The sequence below is a fragment of the Mus caroli genome, unplaced genomic scaffold (assembly GCF_978045245.1).
Source record: "Mus caroli unplaced genomic scaffold, Mus_caroli_1 scaffold_5, whole genome shotgun sequence".
NCBI classification, from domain to species: Eukaryota; Metazoa; Chordata; class Mammalia; order Rodentia; family Muridae; genus Mus; species Mus caroli.
The window spans coordinates 26619028-26641503 of NW_028227260.1; the positions used below are offsets into that span (position 1 = coordinate 26619028).

Here is a 22476-nt window from a genome sequence, read left to right on the forward strand (position 1 = left end):
TGGAGAACCTGGATGAAATGGAGATGTTCCTAGACAGATACCAGGTACCAAAGTTGAATCAAGATCAGGTTAATGATCTAAACAGCCCTATATCCCCCAAAGAAATAGAAGCAGTCATTAATAGTCTCCCAACTAAAAAATCCCAGGACCAGATGGGTTTAGTGCAGAGTTCTATCAGACCTTCAAAGAAGATCTAATCCCAGTTCTTCACAAACTATTCCACAAAATAGAAACAGAAGGTACTCTACCCAACTCATTCTATGAAGCCACAATTACTCTGATACCTAAACCACAAAAAGACCCAACAAAGATAGAAAACTTCAGACCAATATCCCTTATGAATATTGATGCAAAAATCCTCAATAAAGTTCTTGCTAACCGAATCCAAGAACACATCAAAACAATCATCCATCCTGACCAAGTAGGTTTCATCCCAGGGATGCAGGGATGGTTCAATATACGGAAATCCATCAACGTAATCCAGTATATAAACAAACTCAAAGACAAAAACCACATGGTCATCTCGTTAGATGCGGAAAAAGCATTTGACAAGATCCAACACCCATTCATGATAAAAGTCTTAGAAAGATCAGGAATTCAAGGCCCATACCTAAACATGATAAAAGCAATCTACAGCAAACCAGTAGCCAACATCAAAGTAAATGGTGAGAAGCTTGAAGCAATCCCTCTAAAATCAGGGACTAGACAAGGCTGTCCACTTTCTCCATACCTATTCAACATTGTACTTGAAGTCCTAGACAGAGCAATTCGACAACAAAAGGAGATCAAAGGGATACAAATTGCAAAAGATGAAGTCAAAATATCACTTTTTGCAGATGATATGATAGTATATATAAGTGACCCTATAAATTCCACCAGAGAACTCCTAAGCCTGATAAACAGCTTCGGTGAAGTAGCTGGATATAAAATTAACTCAAACAAATCAATGGCCTTTCTCTACACAAAGAATAAACAGGCTGAGAAAGAAATTAGGGAAACAACACCCTTCTCAATAGTCACAAATAATATAAAATATCTTGGCGTGACTCTAACTAAGGAAGTGAAAGATCTGTATAATAAAAACTTCAAGTCTCTGAAGAAAGAAATTATAGAAGATCTCAGAAGATGGAAAGATCTCCCATGCTCATGGATTGGCAGGATCAACATTGTAAAAATGGCTATCTTGCCAAAAGCAATCTACAGATTCAATGCAATCCCCATCAAAATTCCAACTCAATTCTTCACGAATTAGAAAGTGCAATCTGCAAATTCATCTGGAATAACAAAAAACCTAGGATAGCAAAAACTCTTCTCAAGGATAAAAGAACCTCTGGTGGAATCACCATGCCGGACCTAAAGCTCTACTACAGAGCAATTGTGATAAAAACTGCATGGTACTGGTATAGTGACAGACAAATAGACCAATGGAATAGAATTGAAGACCCAGAAATGAACCCACACACCTACGGTCACTTGATCTTCGACAAGGGAGCTAAAAACATCCAGTGGAAGAAAGACAGCATTTTCAACAAATGGTGCTGGCACAACTGGTTGTTAACATGTAGAAGAATGCGAATCGATCCATTCCTATCTCCTTGTACTAAGGTCAAGTCTAAGTGGATCAAGGAACTTCACATAAAACCAGAGACACTGAAACTTATAGAGGAGAAAGTGGGGAAAAGCCTTGAAGATATGGGCACAGGGGAAAAATTCCTGAATAGAACAGTAATGGCTTGTGCTGTAAGATCGAGAATTGACAAGTGGGACCTCATGAAACTGCAAAGCTTCTGCAAGGCTAAAGACACCATCAATAAGACAAAAAAACCACCAACAGATTGGGAAAGAATCTTCACCTATCCTAAATCAGATAAGGGACTAATATCCAATATATATAAAGAACTCAAGAAGGTGGACTCCAGAAAGTCAAATAACTCCATTAAAAATTGGGGCTCAGAACTGAACAAAGAATTCTCACCTGAGGAATACCGAATGGCAGAGAAGCACCTGAAAAAATGTTCAACATCCTTAATCATCAGGGAAATGCAAATCAAAACAACCCTGAGATTCCACCTCACACCAGTCAGAATGGCTAAGATCAAAAATTCAGGTGACAGCAGATGCTGGCGAGGATGTGGAGAAAGAGGAACACTCCTCCATTGTTGGTGGGATTGCAAGCTTGTACAACCACTCTGGAAATCAGTCTGGCGGTTCCTCAGAAAATTGGACATAGTACTACCGGAGGATCCAGCAATACCTCTCCTGGGCATATATCCAGAAGATGTCCCAACTGGTAAAAAGAACACATGCTCCACTATGTTCATAGCAGCCCTATTTATAATAGCCAGAAGCTGGAAAGAACCCAGATGCCTCAACAGAGGAATGGATACAGAAATTATGGTACATTTACACAATGGAGTACTACTCAGCTATTAAAAAGAATGAATTTATGAAATTCCTAGCCAAATGGATGGACCTGGAGGGCATCATCTTGAGTGAAGTAACACAATCACAAAAGAACTCACACAATATGTATTCACTGATAAGTGGATATTAGCCCAAAACTTAGGACACCCAAGATATGAGATACAATTTGCTAAACGCATGAAACTCAAGAAGAATGAAGACCAAAGTGTGGACACTGTGCCCCTTCTTAGAATTGGGAACAAAACACCCAGGGAAGGAGTTACAGAGACAAAGTTCGTAGCTGTGATGAAAGGATGGACCATTTAGAGACTGCCGTATCCAGGGATCCATCCCATAAGCAGCTTCTAAATGCTGACACCATTGCATACACACTAGCAAGATTTTGCTGAAAGGACCCAAATATAGCTGTCTCTTGTGAGACGATGCCGGGGCCTAGCAAACACAGGAATGGATGTTCACAGTCAGCTATTGGATGTATCACAGGGCTCCCAATGGAGAAGCTAGAGAAAGTACCCAAGGAGCTAAAGGGATCTGCAACCCTATTGTTGGAACAACATGATGTACTAACCAGAACCCCGGAGCTTCTGTCTCTAGCTGCTTATGTATTGATAGATGGCCTAGTCGGCCATCAATAGAAAGAGAGGCCCATTGGACTTGCAAACTTTATATGCCCCAATATAGGGGAATGCCAGGGCCAAAAGAATGGGAATGGGTGGGTAGGGAATTGGGGGGCGCAATGGGGGACTTTTGGGATAGCATTGGAAATGTAATTGAGGAAAATATGTAAAAAAAATATTAAAAAAAAAAGAGTTCTACTTCTTACACAGACATGTGATTGCAAGACAGCACCAGTCTCTATGAGGTCATGCATTGCCAGTGGTTTGAGATACAATCAATCAAGAAACTACATGAGATTTTTAATACTTTCTTGCTAAACAGTTCTCTTAGGTGACCTTGTCTAAGTATATGCTAAGTTCAGTGTTGGGGGTCTATTTAAGACTAAACTATGATACTCGATGGGCCTGGTTTCTTACTATGTAAACGTGTATTGTGTGTGTGTGTCTGTGTGTGTCTGTATGTGTGTGTGTGTTGAATGAGTATACTTGCATTTCGCCATGTGCCCATGTGGAGGTCAGAGGACAATTTGTAGGAGGTGGTTCTCTCCTATCCTGTGAGTTCTGGGGATTGAACTCAGGTCATCAGCCTTGGCTCCAAGCTCCTTTATGTACTAAGCCATCTCAATGGCCCCAGGTTTTGTGTTTTGTGTTTTTTGTTCTCTTGGTTTTGTTTTGTTTTTTAGTGGAAACTTCTAGAAGTTTTTCTTTTTAATGAAAACCATTGCTTTATTGTGTACTTAGGGGGCTGACATGAATATGACATAGTGAGCATGTAGAGGTCAGAGGATATCTTTCAAGAACTGGTTCTTGCCTTTCATCTTGTTAAGGCAAGGTCTTTCTTGATGTTTTTGCTGTTGCAGTACATAGTCCATTGCTGGCCTGTGAGTTAACAGGCCACTCTCATGTTTCTGCCTCCCATTTTCACATAGGAGTAATAGAATTACAGATGTATGCTACCAAATCTAGCTTTGTAGTTAGATGCTAGGTTATCTAGCTACTGGGCTCAATATCAAATCCTCAGACTTGCTCAGCTAGCACTTTTCCCCACTGAGCCATCTAGTTGGCCCCAACAGAGTGTCTATATTTTGGACCACATTCCTTTCACAGCAGTCTGTATGTAATGATTTGACTACTTCAATATCTCTGAGAGAAACGGAGACTAAGGATCATGACAGATGGAAGAACAAGCCTAGAGAAGCAGAGTGACTTGTCAGCATTAAACATGGAGCAAACTACTGACCTTGTTATAAGAAAGACACTGGTTCCTGATATCTATTGACTATCATGATTGAAAATGGCAATAAAGATGACAGACACTGCAGAAAACAGCTGCAAGTACTCTCCCGAGGACTTCAAATCGAAGGGGATTTTTAGAGAAATAATACCTAGCACAAAATATTTCCAGAGAGAGCCAAGGAAAAGAAACCAAACGGCCTGTGTATGTGCTGCAAAATTATTTTTTATATGCATTTATTGTTTCTTTTTTCAGGTTATAATTACATTTCTCTCCTTTAGTTCCTCCCTCCAAACCCTCTCACATACCCAAGAATCCAAGCCAATAAGACTCTTGTCATCTTATTTCTGGGCCTTTATTCTAGCTCTCCCTTCAATTTAATCCTCTGTCAATTAAAACATCCAGAAATTCATTCTTGACTTCCCTGAGGTCCTCTAGATCCTTTGCACCAGGTTTCTGATGGAAGTAAAAGGGAAAAAAATGTTTCCCTTTCTATGATCTGGGAAACTAACAATAATCACAGGAGCCTTTGGGGACTGACCTTTCACTGACAATAGGTACAGATCTATTTGATTAGCAGATCTCAAGTCTCCAAAGCAGTCTTGTAGCCCCATCCCTACAATAATATATAAAAATAGCCCTGGAAACATTATGCTACCATTCAAAAGAACTCCTTTGCTTTCTTTCCCATTCTTTAAAGTTATTTCTGGGACCTGAATAGATTCTATCTATTCCTTCACACATTTTCTTTGGTATAACATAACTGTATTACCAGTGGGGGCTCTGATAGCACAATAGCCTTGACTCTTGATGCCCCAGGACAACACAGATAAATTCACAGTGCTACTTCCTCATTTTTGAAAATGTGTGCAAGTTACTCAACTGTTCCGGGCCTCATTTTCAGCCTCCGTGAAATGGAAATGCTAATAATATTGACTATATAGCACTGTAGAGGGAATTACATGAGACATGCAGAGTAGTGCAGTACTTGGCATATAATAAATGTTCAATAAATTGGGAACTATATAAAAAAGGAAGACTGTCTTTGGAAGAATTTCCTTAGCTCCACCTTTCCCTGTAGTGAAGACAAAGGCTAAGACACCAAGACACAAGGTACTAGCTAGGTAAGGCAAATAGATGGATGCTGATACTGACTCCTTTCCCTATGGTGTCTTAAAGGCAGGCTGATATTGAAACAGTGCCGATAGCAGAAGGAAGCCAAACCAGTGATGTGATCAAGGAGGGACATGCCAAGTCTCTAGAGGCTGGAGGCAGCTAAGGAATGACAATCTAGGCTGCTGAGATCCTGTGGAACAGCAGAGGTTCACTGCAACACTGTGGGTTTCTTAATTGCAAGAGAAACCAAAGTTGAAACAGGTCAAGGATATGGTAACTCAGAAGAAAAGCAAAAAAAAAAAAAAAAAAAAAGCTATGGATGCAATATGGCCTTTTCTCAATAATACTTTTTACAGAATGATTGCTTGTGCCTACCTCCACCCTGAAATGTAAAAATGCTCACATTGGTAAGCAAGCAGTCAATTTGTTCATCCAAAGTTGAAGGGATGACCAAGAGCAGGCAGCTCTGCATTCACCTCTGGAGAAACCCACCCTGGGGAATTAGCTGAAACACAGCCTCCTCCACCTTTGGAAAATGCTTGTATTCCCTTGGGCCAGAAAACCTCAGCGAATCTGCCTCCTGCAAGTTCCCCTAGGGCAGGGTCCCATCTCCTCCAGAATCACTAAGGAAGTTAGTTCCCAAGTAGACCACCGAGTCTCCACCTGGAGATTCACAATCTGCTGGTTGGGGTGGATCTTGCTATATATTTTTCAAAAGTGTCCCAAGTGTTTCTATCACAAGGTTGCCTTTCATTTTAGAGATGAACATATTTCATTAAAAAAAACTTAAGGAAACACAGTAAAGATTATCTTGCTAACTATCATCCATATTTTATATGTGAGGAATGCAGAGACATTTACACAGTCATTTTTAAATCATGAGTAATTACTAACAAAATGAGAACTGAAACCCAGGTCTTCTGCCTCCCAATTCACTGTAAACAGCATTTTCAGTGTCTTTTCTTTGAATTTCCATCTTTCTTTTCTTCCTTCTTTATTTCTTTTTCTCTGTTTCTGTTTTATTTGTAAATAAATATTTATTCTTGGTTTTATTCAGAATTTTAAAAACAATCTTACATTCACAAAATTCTATGATTTTCCTAGCTCTATCGAAAGCACCAGGTATAACATTTAAAGTAAAAGAAAAGTCAGATATCTTAGTACATGCTTGCAATCTCAACATCAGGGGACTTAAAGAATCACATGTTCCAAGCCAGCTGGAGCTAAGTTAGTGAGATAATGTCAAAAACAAGCAACACAGGGCCACAATGGGTAAATCACTCAGTGTGAAGACTTGAGTTAGTTTCCCAGAACCCACGTAAACTGGACAGAGTAAGTAGTAGGTGCCTATAACCCACCAATCCTACGGTAAGATGACATGCAGGCATAGAAGGTTCTCTGGAAGCTCACAGGTCAGCAAGCCCAGTGTGCGTTGAGTAATAAAAGATTCTGTCTCAAAACAAAACAATAAAAACATAACAAAAAAAGGTGGAAAGATGAGGACAGTCACCTGAAGTTATCCTGTGACTTCCACACAAATGTTGTGGCACACACACACACACACACACACACACACACACACACACACAATGTGCAAACACAAAAGATAAAAAATGCAAAATTATAAAGACTTTCTTTGAATATAAATGACCTTTACTCTTGCAATCAGTAAAAATACATCATATAGATTTATGTGTGGAAACCATAGCTGGGGGCTTTTGTGCTGAAATTTTAAAACATTCAGCACTGACAAAGAATCAGCCTAGCTTGAAACCAGGACATTCATTAGCTTAACAACAGAAACAAGTTTTTTAACGCAACAAAGATGAATAATGACAATATCTGCCCATAAGCTCTCCTCTCAACTTTCCCTACTCTAGTCTGATCTCTTTGAAGAAAAATTAAAAAGAAGATGTATTAAATAAGACCTAAAACCGTTTGCCAAATACCAAGATTTTAAAGTGAGAAACCACAATTCATAATTGTCAATAACTCAAGTAGCCCCAATCATTCCTTTGAGGGCAATAACCCACCCATTTTCCAACAGCTTGGAAAGATTTCAAAAGCAGGATGGGCTAATGCCACAGTAGAGGAAGTGAATGATGGATAACTGCAAAGGGTACTCCTAGGTCTATTAAATGAGAAGCTTCACTTTAAGGGCACCTATATTCCTCTCTAGGGGAGAAAGGCTGGCAAATTGTTAGGTAGCAAGTGCTAGTGAGAATGTCAGAGTCATTCCTGGTAATGCCTAACTCCGAGTGCTTTGCCTTTTCTGACACATTCAGCATCTATAGAACGAGTAAGCAAACACTGTCGAGCTTTCATGCTCTCCCATGGTTCTGCCACACCCTAAGGATGTTAATGCTACAACCCTGCTCTTCAAACAATCCTAACTCACTCAAATGATCACCTTCATTTCTATCTTCCTCTCAGTCACAGACCCTACCCCACATCTAAAGCAAACAACAGAATCCTTTTGACCACATCTGAATGCTGGCAGAGAAGAGGAATGAGCAGAGGAAGCAAGGTCAGGGCAGTCAAGAGAGAACACCACACCTGTGCCTGCTTGCCACTATTCCCTTTGCAGAGAGTGACATCACTGTTTATTTCTCCTTAAACACTTCTCAGGGGAAGGCCTCAAATTTGCCTCTTTACAGCAAGCACAGTTAGACAGGTGCTGATTAATACTGAACACTCAATGTCCAGAAAATTCTAGAATCTATCTTACTAATCTTAAAGGTCAGTGCAGATGCAGCAATGACATTTTCCCAAGTTTGTTTGGCATTAAATTTTCTTTATTTTTCTATTTATTTATTTATTTATTTATTTATTTATTTATTTATTTTTATTAGATATTTTCTTTATATACATTTTAAATGCTATCCCAAAAGTTCCCTATACCCTCCCCCCGCCCTGCTCCCCTACCCACCCACTCTCGCTTCTTGGCCCTGGCATTCCCCTGTACTGGGGCATATAAAGTTTGCAATACCAAAGGCATTAAATTTTCTTAATTTACTTCTTGAGAATGCCATTCATTACATTTCTTTACCCTCTCCCAGGTCTTTATCTTCTTCTACCTATCCAACTACTCCTGAGTATGGGGTCTGCCATGGTGTGTATTTGATAAATCTGGTGTCACAAAAACTGATTTTTTTCTCTCCCTGTAGCTATCAATTACAAATAGATTTTTGTCCCGGGTGGGCGGGGGCTTTGTGCCCACTTAGCCCTTCTCCTTGCTGAGATTTCATAATGTCATCTGGTCTGAGACTGTGCTGGTCTTGTGCTTGCTGCTACATATTTCTTAATGCAATGTATAGCTCTAAAGTCAGTCTGCCACTGGCTGGTGTTTTGGTCACTGGCAGCAGAGATAAGCTGAAAAGGCCATCTATTTCAAAGTGACTTTACAGGGATTTGATTTGGAAAATTCTTTCAAAATAGTTGTAGTTAGAAATATACTTTAAAACATATTTCCTGGGCTGGAGAGATGGCTCAGCAGTTAAGAGCACTGACTGCTCTTCCAGAAGTCCTGAGTTCAATTCCCAGCAACCACACAGTGGCTCACAACCATCTGTAATGGGATCAGATGCACTCTTCTGGTGTGTGTCTGAAGACAGCTACAGTGTACTCATATACATAAAAATAAATAAATCTTAAAAAAAACATATTTCCTTAAATAATTAAAGGTGAACGTATATTACATATATTCCACACATTGTTAGGGTTTCTTGCATCTCTTCTTTTATGAGATCTAGCATGAATTTCTGCCTAGTGTTTGATTAAGAAGCCTGAAGCTTTGACGATATGACCCCTGGCAGGCTACACAGGACAGACATGCCCCAGTCCCAGGAATAGCTGGGCAACACAAACTAAATCTGATCAGGAACGAAGGAAAAAACATTATGTCAATGTTGGGTGGAAAGAGATGGGGGTGATGAGAGAGTGTTTAAAGAAAAAAGTTGCAGACTGTTAGTATATTCAAAATATATTGCATGGAATTCTCAAATAATTCATAAAACTAATTTTGAATAAATATGTTATTTAACTCCTACATTAACAAAGATTAAAAGAGAAACTCTTGTTACACCATGTTCCATTGTTACCACTCTTTTCTGTAGGAAGTGGAGGAGGAGTGGATCTGGTGGCAAGAAAAGGGGGAGTTATAGAGGGGAGGAAGGAAGGGAAACTGTTCCGGATAGATTGTATGAGAGGATAAATATAAAAGAGAGTAATTGTGGGATTGGTGAGGGAATCATGTTAATAAATGGTCACTATTGATGGAAATATAGGATAATAGCCATTTTGAATATTAGTTTGGTTGGTAAGAGCTATTAAAATCATATATGTACAAACCAAACCTTTGAACTACCAATTTTATGGCTGTCAATCTATACAACAGAATGTTTGCAAAAGTATCCTGAGATTTATGTACCATAAAGTATAGTGCACCGATATTTAACAGCATAAAAATAGGAAATAATGTAGAACTTCATCATAAAAGTTTGAATCAAAGAAATTATGTCATAATTGTATAATGGAATACTGTACGATTATTAAAAAGAACAAAGTAGCTCTTGCACACTTTCAAAAAAAGTACCCAAATGTAGTTTAGTGAAAAATATGTAGATATGCACATATATTTAAAAAAAACAGCCTGCATAAATACACACAATAAATTGTGAACATGGCAGTGAATCAACGTTTAAGAAGCAACTAACAACCTACATTGTATTTCTGGTTTTGTAATAAACATTATATATGAAAGTCTAAGGGAAAGACTACTTCGGGAACAGGAAAAGGATGGGAAGAGATGGGAGGGATGCCCTCCCTCTCAAATCTTCCCAAGCTCTTCATCGCCCCCCCTCTCGTTCTCTCTCTCGTATAAGCAAACAAAACAAGCAAATCGTAATTGGAAAAAAGAATACAAAAAAAAACCAAAACACCACACAACCATAAACCCACAATATTGGCAAACATAATATAAGCAAAAGACCAGCAAGAACAAAACAGTGCCAAAGCAAAGCAATATGAGATAGCAAGTCTGAAGAAATACCAGAGTTCATTTTATGTTTGTCATCTACTGCAAGGTATAGGGCCTGCCCTTCAGTATGGTGTAGAACTTCATACATGAATACTGAATCTCCATCTTCATCACCTCTGCCTTCCTGATACAACTACTCCCATGTTCACCCTTTCCCTCCAAAACTCATGTAGCCAAATTATTATTGCTACATGTATACATACATATGTATACACACATGTATGTATATTTATGCACATACATGTACATCCCAGGGCATTTATATTTGTATGTACATGTGTTCAGAGATAACTACTTGGGATAGGATAACCTATGTAGAAGCTCATCCTTGAAGTAAACTGATCCTACATCTCTCAGCAACAACTGATCACCTACAGGTATTCCTGCAGGAGTGGGACACTGTAGAATTTTTCTTGTCCATGTTAACATGTCAATTGGTAATGTCATTTTGCTGGGATTGTTCAGGTAACTATACTGTTGAAATTTCATGAATACATTTTTCCTCTCAACTCTGGGGGCAATTTGGGTGTCCTGGATCTCTGGTTCTGACAGTCCTTCTGTCCCTGCTTCTGGAGAGGAGGGGGCATCTGCTCTAGGTTCTCAGTGGATGCTGTAAAAAAATTCCAGTTTCTACACTTCTGTAGATACTAGATTTTTGTAAGACAAAGATCCCTATGAAATCTAATGAGTACCCAATTCTCACACTTTGGTTGGCTGCTTGGCTTGGTGAGTCATTAGTAGTGGAGAAAGACAGAGCAAAGTCTTGGGGTTTTTTGGGGGGAGCGGAGTTCACTAGATGCCTATCCCTCTGTTAATTATGCTTTATGAGAGCCCTACCAAGCTTAGACCTAGATGTGATTCTCAAGTTTCATTGAACAAATCAACCCAAACTCCCCTGAAGCACATAAAATGACAGTATAGTAGGTTGTCAGGATAGTTCATTTTCAACAAGTAAAGGCATTTGCCTGACAATATGAGTTCAATCTCCAGGACCCACAAGGTAGGAGAGAACCATTTCCTGCAAGTTGGTGTGTGACCTCCATATGTGTGCCCACCTCTACCCCAAATAATAAACTGTGTTTTTTTTTTAATCTATTAGGATGGCTTGTATTACTTGGTAGCTATGTGACTTGCCCTTTTTTCACCATCCAAATATGAACCTTCCGCAGATCTTCTGTTCCACAGCTCTCTCCTCCTAGTATAACATCTTCACTATGTGTCCCAGTACACAGGATAGCTATGCTCACTTTCCAGCATCACATTGTCCTCAGGTTGAAAAGACTTCTTTTATGTATGGCTAACAGACATCTTTCCTATTGCAGTTGCAGCTTATTGCTGTCACATGGTGAAGAACTAACTAATCATTGCACAGAAGACTCTAAAATCAATAAGTCCAACAACTACCTATCAGACTCAATCTCAAGCTGAGTTTGGTATGGTGATTATTTATTAATTCTCAAGAGGATAATAATTCCATTCTCCATTGAAGGAAGTTTGTAAAGAAAAGAATTTACAACATCAAGGTAATCAGGAAAGTTCAGTGCCCATGTAAATACTATTTTATTTGTATTTATATTACCTTAAAGATGGCTTCCATCTTGTCAAAATGGACTCCTAAATAAATATTTAAGAGGTCTGTCTTGTAAATAGGAGTCTAACCCTGAATGGAAACTCGAGTCACTGGAGAGGAGCCCTGCAGCCGTAAGCTCTCAGAAATGACCCTTCAAAACTGTTTCTGAAAGATAATTAGTGTGAAGAATAAAAGCAACTTTCCAACCAAATTTAATTCCCACCTCCAGTGTTCTCTGGTCAGCAGGGTGTGATCAGACTGATGAGTTTTGCTGAATCTGTTCTGATGGCAACTGCAGATCAGGAAATTAAAGGGCATAGTGAAATTTCCAGGATTTGAAAGGAAATAAGCTCAGAGAACTGACTCACAGAGGTTGAACAAGGATAGGTCCTCATAGTCAAAGCACAGTAGAGAGCTGAGGTCAGCTGCCCCAAGTGCAAAAGGTAAACAAGATTTGGGCCTGAATAATCAGGAATGATTACCTGACATCTTCGCTTCCCCTTCATAATAACCTTGAGGTCATAGACAGCCTTTCTTCTACGGAGCTCAAAATACTTTGCAAAGATATCTTAGTTGTCATCACACTATCACAGTGAGTGATGATTACTATCAGCTTCATTTTACAGGAAGAGGAGGAGGAGGAGAAGGAGGCACCATACCTGCCTGTCTACCTGCCACCAAGCTCCTAGCGTTTACAATAATAAACTAACCCTCTTGTTTGATTGGAGTCCCTGGCTTATAACTGCCCCCCGCACACACACACACACACTTTCCATTCCTCCAAATATGAAAAGGTGCCAAACATTCCTGACAGCTGTCCCAATCCCACTCATCTGATGTCAGCAGCTACCCAAGCCCTTGCCCTAGATGACCATACCTTGGCACAAACCAAGTGTGTGGCAGACACATTATTTTCCTTCACCTATAATCTATAAAAAAAAACCTTCCCTGACCAAAAAATGGTGCCTTATTACAGCAGTATAACAATAACCAAGAGAGAAGAAGAAGAGGAGGAAGAGGAGGAGGAGGAGGGAAGAAAGTCTGATTGAGACTGGTGAAGCCAGTCAGCCAGCTCATCTTTCATCCAAGTTTACCCAACAAGATACCAACTGCCTCTGAACTCAGCAGAAGAGTCTATTTGACCAGCATAGTCCTCAAATACTCTTAAGACCAACCGATCAAGTGGTAGGACTGGCTTTATAGATATACATATACTCTTTTTTATGTTTTTCTGGAGAGTCACAATATGCAGTAACCCGGTAGAATCTTTTAGAAGCTCTGCTTCAAGAACATACCAAACCTATGTGCTTGAAGCAATAATTTCCCTAAGTGGACTACAAAACTCTCACTCTTCTTTCTTTGTCCTGCCCTCTCACTCTATCTGACCTGTGGGCACTCTGTCTTGTTTGGAACTCACATCAAGAAGCTCTCGACTCTAGCTGTATATGTATCAAAAGATGGCCTAGTCGGCCATCACTGGAAAGAGAGGCCCATTGGACATGCAAACTTTATATGCCCCAGTACAGGGGAACGCCAGGGCCAAAAAGTGGGAGTGGGTGGGTAGGGGAGTGGGGGGGGGAGGGTATGGGAGACTTTTGGGATAGCATTGGAAATGTAATTGAGGAAAATACCTAATAAAAAATACTAAAAAAAAAAAGAAGGGTTGGATTAGGATTGGGTTGATCTGAGTGTTAGCACAGCAGGCCTATCAGTTAATGAGGCACTGGAGTACGCTCTTTTCTTAGTAGAGATACTGTCTGATACATTCTGGTATTCACAGCTAATGAGCAAAGAACCTCTATGTGACCAAAGGAGCCCAGGCCACCCTTTTGTACTGCAGGGCATTGGCCAAATGGCCTAAGAAGCTGATTCTACTCCCATCTACTTCTGCTTATATTTCTTTCAAACAGAGCCTAGGGCTATAGGAGGCTTCATTTAAGGGAGGATGTGTTCATGGTGCCAAGCCATATCATCAGAGTTCATACTCATCACCAGCATAATCGTGGGCCATCAGGCACTTTGAGTGGAAATCATCAACCTCCAAGCTTACTTGTACTACTATTCATCAACCTATGCAATCAGCACCAATACAGTAAAACGGAAAACTCCAAATGAGCTTCTGCTGTATCTTAATTGCATGAGTATTAGAGTAGTCATTATATATCCATTTCAAAACTAATATAGAGCACAGAAATCTTGTTCTACCGTTAATTACCAGTGACACTACTAAAAGTACCTAAAATGTAAGAGTCCCTGAAGATTCTGCCGTGATTAATTTCATACGAGCCAAATGACAAAAGATCACAGCTAATGGATTTTATATTTATTGCTATCATTTTCATATTTTCCTTTAGTGTTTATTAAACATTAACAGCATGAGGGGAAATTCCTGCATGGAAATTGGTAACTTGTTGCATAAGAAATCAAGGTAATATAGATATACCTGTCTTTATCCACTGACTATGTGAAAAAAGAAATCTGTAGAAATGCAATTTTGGTAAAAGCAAGTTCACTATAAAGATCAGATGGTGACTGCTATTATATTTTATCACTATTTTAAGAGTATTTGGTTGTGAGCCCCTTTTTTGTAAAGCAACCAATTCTGCTACTTGAATGTGTCCCATTAAGGTCATTTGCATTGCAAAGCTACATTCCCATATATCAGATTTGCTTAAAGCAAAACACACTTAGATTAATAAATGAGGCAGACGTGTCTTAAGGTGGGGATGCATCAATCTGCAATACTGGCTCTTTTCAGATTCACCCTTAATCATCATTCTAATCCATGGAGACACATTCTGAAATTGCAGAGAGTTTGACAGTAATACTTCAGATTCCCTGCAGTTTTACTTAACTATAACCTCTCTGCCTTTGCACATGCTGCTCGTTGAGCTTAGGATGCCATTCTCCACTTAGCCACCTGGTGAATTAATTCTGCAAGACTTGCTTGACTCAAATGTCACTTTCCCAGTGAAGCCTGCCTTGATCAGAACCCCCACCCCCAACCGGGCATCCCCCCTCCTCTGTGCTTCCACTGTACTCTGCCCATCCCTAGTCATCCAGTTTCTAAGCTCTAGCTTGCATAACAGCCTGCACTCCTTGAAAACTGATCTGATGTTTTATTCATTTCCATATTTCCAGTGCCTAACATTACTACTGACACATGACAGGTATGCAATAAATGTTGGGTCCTTTGATCACAATCTTTAACTGCTTATCTGGGGGACTGGAAAAGCACTGCCCTATCAGGAGCACAAATAGAAATGGTCAAGAAACGTTAAGGAGTTTTGTTCATTTTTACGGATCTTTCTTTGATTAAAAACAAAATGGCTACACACTTTATCTTGTGTTACAAGAAAACAGAAACGACCCTGTATTGAAATTTCGCTATCAATTAATAAGTGCACTTGATTGGCTTCCTTTGCTCTAAGCGTGCAACTTTCGTCCTAGCACAACACAAACTTCCTTGCAGTAAAGACATGAGGATCCACTAATTACAAGAGGTAGGGGAGGCACTCAGGGTTCACTGTTAAGAGCATTGGAATCTTATTGGCTGAGAGAAGAGAACCTGCTTCAGAAAGTTCCGAATATTCTGTGGGTAGGGTGTAGAAATACAGTCAAAATGTCCACCAGGGTTTGGTCAACCTAGGTGAAAATTTCTCATGCAGAATGTACTAAGTAACTGACCCAGCGGGGGGCGGGGGATTTCCATCACTTTGAAGTCATCATCACCCTTTCGAATGTGGGCAAAACAGGTTGGACCTGATCAGCCTGCCTGCATGTTGCTGCAGTCTGGTTTGGCATGGGATGAGACCCAAGGACATGAAATGCCAAGAGTAGCCCAGCCCCATGGCATAGAACACACAGGGACACACACACACAGAGAAAGAGAGAGAGAGAGAGAGAGAGAGAGAGAGAGAGAGAGAGAGAGAGAGAGAGAGAGAGAGAGAGAGAGAGAGTCAAATGCACCAGTCCAACTCACACAAAATTCCACACAAAATCTACACCACGTCCCTGGCACATAGTACTGCATTCCTGTATGCCCAGTCACATACAGGGAGTGCCCCCTCACATTCTCTTACTTCCCTAATGTGCAGGGGCCCACACCCCACATCACTAGAAGACAGTAGCCTAGCCAGGATCTAGAAGCTGCTAAGGACTGGTTTTGTCCTGTGTAACAAAGCCCCAGACCCCCAGGTGCCGGGCTGGATCCACTCCATCCATCTCTCCCCGCCCCCATCCCTCAGCTCCCAGAACAAGGGGAAGCTCAGCTTTGGGAAGTGGATGCTGGAAGTGGGGGCGCAAAGAAAGAGCTTTAGGGATGGGCGGGAGCAGGAGTCCGAGTAGCTTCAGTGCTCTCTCTCGCCATGAACCAAGGGAGAAGAAATGGCAAAGGGACAGAGGTGCCTCTCTACACTATCTCCCCCAATCTATTCATACAGGAACACAGAAAACTGGGAAATAATCCCCCCTTCTGCCTGCCCGGAGCTCCTCCCAGTGGCTCTGGGAGCCACCGGTGTTCCAGCAACCCGCAACAAAGCGCCCCCAGCACAGACCTGTTTCAACCTCTTTGAGGCAGGAGAGAAGGAAAGCTGCTGCCGAAGATTCTGCCTTTAGCTGCTGGGCAGGAGGAGCCGGGATGCTGGGAGGAGGAACAGGAATTGGCAAGGAAGAAGGATGAGGGGTTAGGCGATCACAGCAGCAGCAGTGGTAGGAGGAGGACGACGATGAGAAGGAGGAGGCTGCTTCAGTGGCAGCTGCTGAGGATGCTCTGGCTAGAGGCAGGGCTGGGTGTTCGGGGTGTGGGCTCACGTGCACCCCATGGCCCGGGGATGCACGCGCGCTCCTGTGTGTGTGAGAGCATCTGGGTGTATTTTGACTGTGACTATTCCAATTCCGACGTAGCCTGGAACTTGCGGTTCCTGCAACTAGGCGGAAGTGAAACCCTCTAAGTCTCCCAAGCCTGACTGTTCCGACCTGAGGCTAAGGGAAGAGGAGACACGGGGATCCCCTCTTTTAGCCTCCCCCCACCAACTCTGGTAGCTTGCATCTGCACCTGTCACTGGAATCCCTATACCCAAAGAGAAAGGATACTAAGGAAAATCACTATTACGCTGAATGTATCACAGGGCTGGATGCTGTTTGGACTACTAAGAAAATAATTTTTGTCTTCACTAGGGCAACTCATGAATTGGTTACCCAGAACTTGCCCGACATTCTACGTGTTCTCCTTTCTATTGCTTTATCTCTATGCTTGTAACCAAGATGGCATATAATGAATCCACTTTGTAGTCCACTCTCCTAGTTAACATTACTCAAGTTTCTTTGATACCTGAATGTCACAGAATCTTCATACTGATTTTTTTTCCCCTGAAGGAGTACGGTACTCATTTACATAAGAGCTAAGACTAGCTTCCTGATGAGAGCAATATTTCTTATTATGAACTGAGCTTTAGACCAATATGATTCTGTGTGCATCTCTAAAGATTAAAAAAAATTGTAAGAGGCAGTTTTCTTTTGTGATTCAATATTTGACGAACTTCATGTTTGGAACCTTGTTTGAAAGTCACTTCTCCACTGTTTTTTAGAATTTGTCTAATGGTTTACATTCAGAGAGCACCTTGAGATTTACAAAGCACACCTTAGCCTCACAACTTTCCTACAATAACATCCCTGTGACATAGACAGAGACGATGCCATCATTCCCATCTTACAAACAACAAACTGAAGTTCACCAAGATTACATAGATTTATCTAATATTACATGCTAATAGGTGGGACATCCAGAAATCTGCACATATATGAACACACAAACATACATGAACACACATAATAACAAACATTTTTTTTTTAAAAAGAAAATTTTAAATTCATTGGTACGGTGAGGAAAGTCGGCAGTACTAACTAAAATATGATTTTTGCAAAAGCATTTTCAGTTAAGTTGATGCATCTAAGTGTACCACAGACAGTAATGTATTCAATAGCGTTAAAGTATTTTACGCCTCAATCTCCAATTCACAGGCAGAATTACTCCTTTGACTTTTCTAATAGTAGTATAAGCATAATTTGAAATGGAGTTGCAGAACAGAGCTACAATAGGAAGATGATCTGCTTGTGTTTCCTAAGGCAATAAGCTTAAAAGTGGTTTTCCCCACAAGCTAGACCTGTCTTTTCCCTAGGCCATGAAAATGAAAGATTGTCTGCCACCAAAAGAGGACATCTGTATCCTACATGGCAGTCTAAGAAGTTCTATGAGTATGGATATGATGAAATAGTATAATGGGGAAAGCTCATCTGGAGCCAGGCAAACTGAGCTGTAACACAATGCAGAATGTGCAAAAACAATGATGTACTTCTCATCTGGGTATAAAAGTGTAGCAGTAAAGCAGAGTGATGGAAAACTAAACAATTGATATAGTTGTCTTTACTACAGAAAAGATAGGGAACAATTTCTTTAATGAGACTCCATTAAAAACTGATAAATTTATTGTTGTTTTAAGACAGTGCTTCTCAACATTCATAATGCCATGCCCCTTTAATATAGTTCCTCATGTTGTGGTGACCCCCAACCATGAAATTATTTTTGTTGCTGCTTCATAACTATAATTTGGCTACTGTTGTGAATCATAACATCTGTGTTTTCTGGTGGTCTTAGGTGACCCCTGTGAAAGAGTCATTCGAACCCCAAAGGGATCATCACCCACAGGTTGAGAACCACTGTTTTAAGACCGTTCTCACTATATATTCCTGGCTGGCCAGAACTTAATATGGAGACCAACCTACCCTCAAACTCAGAGAGATCTGCCCCCCTTTGCCTGCCAAACTCTAGTATTAAAAGTGTGCACCACCATGTCTAAACCCAGCAGACATCTTTTATTTTTTTATTTTTTTTAATTTTTAATATTTTTATTACATATTTTCCTCAATTACATTTCCAATGCTATCCCAAAAGTCCCCCATAGCGCCCCCCACTTCCCTACCCACCCATTCCCATTCTTTTGGCCCTGGCATTCCCCTATATTGGGGCATATAAAGTTTGCAAGTCCAATGGGCCTCTCTTTCCAGTGATGGCTGACTAGGCCATCTTTCGATACATATGCAGCTAGAGACAAGAGCTCCGGGGTTCTGGTTAGTACATCATGTTGTTCCAACAATAGGGTTGCAGATCCCTTTAGCTCCTTGGGTACTTTCTCTAGCTTCTCCATTGGGAGCCCTGTGATACATCCAATAGCTGACTGTGAACATCCACTCCTGTGTTTGCTAGGCCCCAGCATTGTCTCACAAGAGACAGCTATATTTGGGTCCTTTCAGCAAAATCTTGCTAGTGTATGCAATGGTGTCAGCGTTTAGAAGCTGCTTATGGGAAGGATCCCTGGATACAGCAGTCTCTAAATGGTCCATCCTTTCATCACAGCTCCAAACTTTGTCTCTGTAACTCCTTCCCTGGGTGTTTTGTTCCCAATTCTAAGAAGGGGGCACAGTGTCCACACTTTGGTCTTCATTCTTCTTGAGTTTCATGCGTTTAGAAAATTGTATCTTATATCTTGGGTATCTTAAGTTTTGGGCTAATATCCACTTATCAGTGAATACATATTGTGTGAGTTCTTTTGTGATTGTGTTACTTCACTCAAGATGATGCCCTCCAGGTCCATCCATTTGGCTAGGAATTTCATAAATTCATTCTTTTTAATAGCTGAGTAGTACTCCATTGTGTAAATGTACCATAATTTCTGTATCCATTCCTCTGTTGAGGGACATCTGGGTTCTTTCCAGCTTCTGGCTATTATAAATAGGGCTGCTATGAACATAGTGGAGCATGTGTCCTTTTTACCGGTTGGGACATCTTCTGGATATATGCCCAGGAGAGGTATTGCTGGATCCTCCGGTAGTACTATGTCCAATTTTCTGAGGAACCGCCAGACTGATTTCCAGAGTGGTTGTACAAGCTTGCAATCCCACCAACAATGGAGGAGTGTTCCTCTTTCTCCACATCCTCGCCAGCATCTGCTGTCACCTGAATTTTTGGTCTTAGCCATTCTGACTGGTGTGAGGTGGAATCTCAGGGTTGTTTTGATTTGCATTTCCCTGATGATTAAGGATGTTGAACATTTTTTCAGGTGCTTCTCTGCCATTCGGTATTCCTCAGGTGAGAATTCTTTGTTCAGTTCTGAGCCCCATTTTTTAATGGGGTTATTTGACTTTCTGGAGTCCACCTTCTTGAGTTCTTTATATATATTGGATATTAGTCCCTTATCTGATTTAGGATAGGTGAAGATCCTTTCCCAATCTGTTGGTGGTTTTTTTGTCTTAATGATGGTGTCTTTAGCCTTGCAGAAGCTTTGCAGTTTCATGAGGTCCCACTTGTCAATTCTCGATCTTACAGCACAAGCCATTACTGTTCTATTCAAAAATTTTTTCCCTGTGCCCATATCTTCAAGGCTTTTCCCCACTTTCTCCTCTATAAGTTTCAGTGTCTCTGGTTTTATGTGAAGTTCCTTGATCCACTTAGACTTGACCTTAGTACAAGGAGATAGGAATGGATCGATTCGCATTCTTCTACATGTTAACAACCAGTTGTGCCAGCACCATTTGTTGAAAATGCTGTTTTTCTTCCACTGGATGTTTTTAGCTCCCTTGTCGAAGATCAAGTGACCGTAGGTGTGTGGGGACATCTTTTATTATGAGTACTGACTCAGTACTGAGAGAACACATAATAATTTGCTTTTCTTCAGGGTAGTATCAAGTGTGGATGACATGAGAAACACATGAAAAATGAGTACAGCTGATGGAATTTTTGCGATGGAGGACCAAGATCAGGACCAGACAGGGATGATAAAAAGAAAACACTTTGGGTTGTTCCATGGACACATTGACCTAGGAATCACTATGACTGACTGGAAGGGCATACATGATAAATACTTTAAAACAATGTACATATTTTATCCAAAGTAGTATGTTGGCATTTCTAAACAAAGTCCCATTTATCAAAAACTGAATAAAGAACTCAATTCAGACTGTATGAGAAATACCTGAATTTGATACTCCTCCAGGGACTCCCTGTTCCAGTCTAGTACTAAATAGACTATTCTTATTTCAGCCTTGCCAAGTACAAAGAACTTGAGTCATAACAATGCTAACAGACAATCTGTAAAATAATTGGGAAGAAAGTGAAATCCATTTCTTCTGTCTCTTTTACTTTTTCCCTGCTTACTCTATTATTCCCACTTTCAACTTTTGGGAATCCAAATCTTTTCAAACAGGTAAAAGGCAGGCATGGGCAATTCATTCACAACTAAATACCTATATATGCTTTTTTATTTGTTTAATTTTATTTTTCACTTATTTACTTTACAAATCACTCACCACCTGCCTCCCGGCCACCCCTCGCAGAATCCTTTCCCTACCCCCCCTTTTCTCCTCTGAACAGGTGAGGACCCTCCTAGGTATCCCCACAACCTTGTCACTTTAAGTCTCTGTGAGGCTAGGCACTTCCTCTCCCACTGAGACCAGAAAAGGCAGCCCACCTAGAAGAAATATGCCATCCCATGTACAGGCCAGCTTTTAGGGTAGCCACCACTCCGTCATTTTTTAAATCAAAAATCAGACCAACAATAAGAGACAAGGACAAAAATCAATAAAATGTTTCATGGAAGAAGTTTGGACATGGTGTGTGAGAAGAAGATACCTTCAAATTATAGTCAATGTCATATTCTTCATGAATAAAAGAAAACATTGGGATTCTAATTGGTGGCATAACAGAAACATAGACTAGTAAGAGATGTGGATTACTTTTTTCAGCCTCATCCCTTTGCTTTCTGGATGATCAAGCAAGGGTTCATAAAGGTTTGATCTCTTTCCTAGGAGTACAGAGCTCCCAAGAATAACAGCCAGACCTTAAATAGCAAGTGCAGAGCTCTTTTCATTACACTGTGCTACTCCATTATCAACTTCTTAGAACACAATAACTGAGCCTTTTCCAAGTGTACAGGCATGACCAAAGGAATAAGAATAAAAGCAGGACAGGAAGACATGCATGGAGCTTTTCCCTAGCAATTTCTTCTAGAGGACATTTCAAGCAAGGTCAATATGTAGAATCACTTATATGATTCCAGGAACATAAAACTGGATGTGATACTAAAAGTATAACAATAAGAATGAATCTTGCATTGAATCTTGCATTTTTAAAGAAAATCCCTGAAGTGATCAGGTTATAATAAACCCCTATTCAAAATATATTAGAAAAGAAAATCTCAATACCTCAAGTTCCTGGTGTTGGTGGCTCTGTTAATGAAAGCATCATTGTGCCTTAAAACAATTTAATCTGTTAGAATAGAGTGTAATGCATAGAAGTAGCATTATACAGACTGAGAACGTTGAATTTAGAAATGTGTTTGTGTGTGTGTGTGTGTGTGTGTGTGTGTGTGTGTGCATGCGTGCACATGCATGTGCACACATGTAGAAACAATTAATGATAAAA

At 40.4% G+C, this 22476-nt stretch overlaps 1 protein-coding gene across 2 annotated transcripts in view; it reads right to left on the reverse strand.

The window, feature by feature from the left end:
- Pak3 (p21 (RAC1) activated kinase 3) overlaps positions 1-16894 on the reverse strand; it is a 283410-nt gene extending 266516 nt beyond the window's left edge. For both annotated transcript variants that reach the window (XM_085837993.1, XM_029473398.2), the window contains exon 1: positions 16556-16894. The gene's annotated coding sequence lies outside the window, so the exon portion shown is untranslated. The remainder of the gene's footprint in view (positions 1-16555) is intronic.
- Positions 16895-22476: the final 5582 nt, after the last annotated feature.